A 4936-nucleotide genomic window follows, 5' to 3' on the forward strand; every position below is an offset into this window, starting at 1 on the left:
GTAACAGGTGAGATATAAAACAGGAGGAAAAGACAAAGTTATGAAGTAAAATAAGACATGACACACTGAGAGAGACTATCAAAATAATACAAGAAATAGGAACAGGACCATGACAGCTTTGTTTGTCTATTGCTACGTCCCCTTTTTTAGTCTAGGAAAAGTATAGATGATAACCAGACAACCAAAGAATATGAAAGAGTCAAGAGTAGAAGTACAATTAAGGTGAATTATTTCAAACTCAAACTTCAAACTGGGAGAGGATGGGAAAACATGGTCGTGCCAAATTAATAGAAATCAATAGAACAAAACTAGGCCTTGTTAACTCCTACCTCTGAAAACAAAACAAACAAAATGGTTTCTAAAAAATAGCTTCACCAAAACAAATACAGGGGTGACACTGGCCAATCATCCTCACCCCTTCACTCCATCTCTCACCACAAACCTTAACAAGTTATCAACACAGTGTCGCAGCTCAAACAGGCAGAGATAAAAAAGAGAGCGAACTCCTTTCATTCTGGGCTCACTCTGCTGATTGGCCAGCTTGAAGTCTGTTGAAACCAATGAGCAGGATGACCGTCCTGCACAGGTGGAAACCAATCACCTTGTTGGCACCTGGGTGAAAACAAGGGAGGGAGGAGAAGAGAGAGGCATGATGGGAGAAAGCACATACATGGGCACTTTACCCTGCTGGAGACTTAATATATAAGGGGAGGTAGATGTTGAATGGAAAATGAGAAACTTAAAACTAAAAGCTATGTACAACATCCTATGTGCAATATTACAGGCTAACCTGTAGCTGCAATAATCAGTTGCACCTCTTACAAGAATTATTCCACCCATCCGATGAAAATATGGAATAACAATGTTTTGCGTTCAAACCTTTGACACCAAGACGGGCGCAAATGTACGGATTCTGTTCCCCCATTAATATTAATATAATAATATTATTATTCAACTATTGTTATTTTTCCCCCCTACATTTATGCTCACATCATAAAAGCTGGATACTAATTCAATTCAATTCAGTTTATTTGTATAGCCCAAAATCACAAATTACAAATTTGCCTCAGAGGGCTTTACTATCTGTACACATGCGACATCCTCTGTCCCGGAACCCTCACATCGGTACAGGAAAAACAGAGATACAACACATTCAATGTATATGACATGAATGATTCATATAATGACAGTAGTAAGCAGAGTAACGAAGGAAAAAAATAAGACTGATAATAAAAGCAGCAATGACTTTAGTAGAATTAAAATAATGATATACGGAATAGTAATAGTAATGTGACTAATAATAATAAACGAAGTAGCAGTGGGTCAGCCGGGTCACAGCAGGAGGCACGACCACGGTCCAGATACCACAACGATTCCTTGTAGAAACCTGCGAAAGGCGAGGAAAGCAAAAGGGCTTCAGGGTAGGAAGGATAGCCAATAAAGTAATAGTACAGGTAATAGTAATTTGACTAATAATAATAATGGTAGTAGCAGTGGGTGTCAGCAGGGCCACAGTAGGTGATACGACCACAGTCCAGGTACAGCCACGATTTATGGAAACCTGCGGGGTGACACAAAGACTCAGGGTAGAAGCAAATTATAGGGATAGGAGAAAGAGGAGACCTCAACTTTTCTTCACTATCTGATATGATATTGCCTGTTTATCTAAGAAATCAATTCATTCTGATTTGTATTCTTGTTTAATTATTAATCTCATCCATTCATTTAATCCCTGTAGAAATAAATTCTCATTTTGCTCCAGTCGTTGTCTGTCATATTGATTCAAGATGGGAACTATGAGGTCACTGAAATCAGGATTTCGCCTGAGATATTGAGACTGGATAATTTGTTACCAAATTATTGATTGTATTTTATTATTTCTCCTATTTAGGATTTAGCAATTTTTAACGTAAGCAATATTTAAATTTTTAACGTAGTTATTAACAACGCTACATGAATAATAATTAAATTCCTCCACTTCATTCAGCCTGCATTCAAACTTTGAAACCATCATAACTTTTGCCTGCTGCACTCTATCAGTCCACATAACAGCAATGAATCAATGCTTTGGACTGAGACACACCTCAGTGTTACAAGCGATCAACAACATTCAGCAGAGGAAGTCTGACAAAGCTCCACCCTCATATGACTCATTTGAAACAAACCAGGAAACAGTTTATTATTCGTCGTCACTAAAGAGAGACACACAGACTGAAAACCAGACGATCAGATTCATCTTCAGAACAAACTAACAACTTCATCTGAGTGAGTTCAGCTACAGGAGAGAAAAGAGGAAAACTACAACACTGCTGCTTCAACCTGCTGACACTCCACACACTGAACGTGAGTTTGACTAAAAACACGACTCAAAGTGAAAGTAGATTTCAGTGAAGTTAGTAGAGGAAGGAGGTGGAGCCATGACTGACTGTTCTTTCTGTCTGCTATGTTTTCAGCTTCACTCCAGAGACAAAATGGCTTCCAGATCAGAGGAGGATCTCTGCTGTCCGGTCTGTCATGAAGTCTTTAGAGATCCTGTTCTTCTGTCATGTAGCCACAGCTTCTGTAAAGACTGTCTGAAGAGCTGGTGGAGAGAGAAACCAACACAGGAGTGTCCAGTTTGTAGGAGAAGATCTTCAAAGAAAAAACCCACCTTGTAACCTGGCGTTAAAGAACCTGTGTGAGAGTTTCTTACAGGAGAGAGATCAGAGAGCTTCAGAGGCTCTCTGCAGTCTGCACTATGAGAAACTCAAACTCTTCTGTCTGGACCATCAGCAGCCAGTATGTGTCGTCTGCAGAGATTCAGAAAAACACACCAACCACAGATTCAGACCCATCGATGAAGCTGCTCAACGATACAAGAAGAAACTTCAGGGAACTCTGAAGCCCTTAAAGAGGAAGTTAAAGGTTTTCAAACGAGTTAAAGTGAAGTTTGATCAAACAGCAGAACACATGAAGGTCCAGGCCCGACGCACAGAGAGGCAGATTCAGGATCAGTTTAAGAAGCTCCACCAGTTTCTAGAGGAGGAAGAGGAGGCCAGGATGGCTGCACTGAGGGAGGAAGAGGAGCAGAAGAGTCAGATGATGAAGGAGAAGATGGAGGCTCTGAGCAGAGAGATAGCAGCTCTTTCAGACACAGTCAGAGCCACAGAGGACGAGCTGAGAGCTGAAGACGTCTCATTCCTCAACAACTACAAGGCTGCAGTGGAAAGAGTCCAGCAGCGCCCCCTGCTGGAGGATCCACAGCTGCTCTCAGGAGCTCTGATAGACGAGGCCAAACACCTGGGCAACCTGACCTTCAACATCTGGAACAAGATGAAGGACATGGTCTCCTACACTCCTCTGGTTCTGGACCCAAACACTGCTCATCCAAGACTCATCCTGTCTGAAGATCTGACCAGTGTGAGACCAGGAGAGGAACAGCAGCTTCCTGATAATCCAGAGAGGATTGATAAATACTGCTCTGTTCTGGGCTCTGAGGGCTTTAACTCAGGGACTCACAGCTGGGATGTTGATGTTGGAGACAGTACATACTGGGAAGTCTGGGTGTGTTAGCAGAGTCTGTCCAGAGGAAGGGAGGCATACAATCTGGATTATGGAGTATAGGGTTCTATAAAGGTAAATACTCAGCACTGTCACCATCAGGTCCAGTCACTGATCTCAAAGTGCAGAAGAAGCTCCAGAGGATCAGAGTGAATCTGGACTGGAACAGAGGAAAGCTGTCGTTCTCTGATCCTGATACTAACACACACATACACACCTTCACACACACTTTCACTGAGAGGATGTTTCCATACATTAACACTGCTGATAAACTGAAGATATTACCAATGAAGATCAGTGTGACAGTGGAACAGAGCAGTTATTCATAAAGAGAATTATTATATTCATTATAATGTCATTTCTTAAAAGGGAACAGTCACTGAATTGAACCTGTTGAGCTTCACCTGTCCTTCTGCTGTTTCATTAATCCAAACACATGTTTATCTTTGTTTTCAGTCATTGTTTCATTATAGTTTTTATTTATCATTATTTTGTTATAAAAAATCTGCTATTGTCTATTGTTGACCTTTATTACATTATATCAATTTTGATGACACTTTCATCCAAAGCAACTTACATGGATGCAATCCAAATTTTGCAAGAATCATTTATGTACATAAATATAATAAATATGCTGAACTGTTTCAAGTGCTACGTTTAGAAACAATAAGAGAAAACGGAAGACTGTTTTGTTTGTGTTAAATGATTTCACTCAGGATTTCTGAGTGAAATCTTTATGTTTAGTTAGTTTAGTTTATTTGTATTGCTACTGTGCCATTTTGAATTTCTGTTCATTTTTGATTTTGACACGTGATTGTAATAAAGACCAGAAGACACTTCTAAGCAGCCCACTGTTCCTCAGGGATGGGTTAAATGCAGAAGCTAAATGTAATGTATATAAATGTATGTACAATGACGATTAAAGCTGATTATTATCATTATTATTATCATTATTATTATTATTATTATTATTATTATTAATTATTATTATAATGATTATTAATTATTAATTATTAATTATTAATTATTAATTATGTTTGAGTGCCCTATCATTGTTCAGATCTAACAAACTTTATATTAAGTTCTAGTTCAGATTATAAAGTTGACAATTATTATAATAATTTAATTACATGAAATATTTACAATTTATACAATTTTAAAAAATACATACTAACGATTTACTTGATGCAACATGGTCAGGAGACATTTTACAAACAATAAGAACAATAAAGCACGAGCAAATAATCAACTCACCATGGATCCATGGACGCTTGTGCTTCATATGAGATCCATCCAATTCAACAACAGTCCTCAGATTCCTGCCTCCCAAAAATGAACCGTGTGATATCCAATAAAAGCAACTAAATGTGAAGCAAAAACAACGACAACAAAGGAA

The 4936-nt window shown here is 38.7% G+C and overlaps 1 pseudogene; it reads left to right on the plus strand.

The window, feature by feature from the left end:
- Nucleotides 1-2471: 2471 nt before the first annotated feature.
- On the plus strand, nucleotides 2472-3869 carry LOC129116201 (nuclear factor 7, brain-like; annotated as a pseudogene).
- The last annotated feature ends 1067 nt before the right edge of the window (nucleotides 3870-4936 follow it).

This window comes from Anoplopoma fimbria, unplaced genomic scaffold (assembly GCF_027596085.1).
Source record: "Anoplopoma fimbria isolate UVic2021 breed Golden Eagle Sablefish unplaced genomic scaffold, Afim_UVic_2022 Un_contig_12963_pilon_pilon, whole genome shotgun sequence".
NCBI lineage: Eukaryota > Metazoa > Chordata > Actinopteri > Perciformes > Anoplopomatidae > Anoplopoma > Anoplopoma fimbria.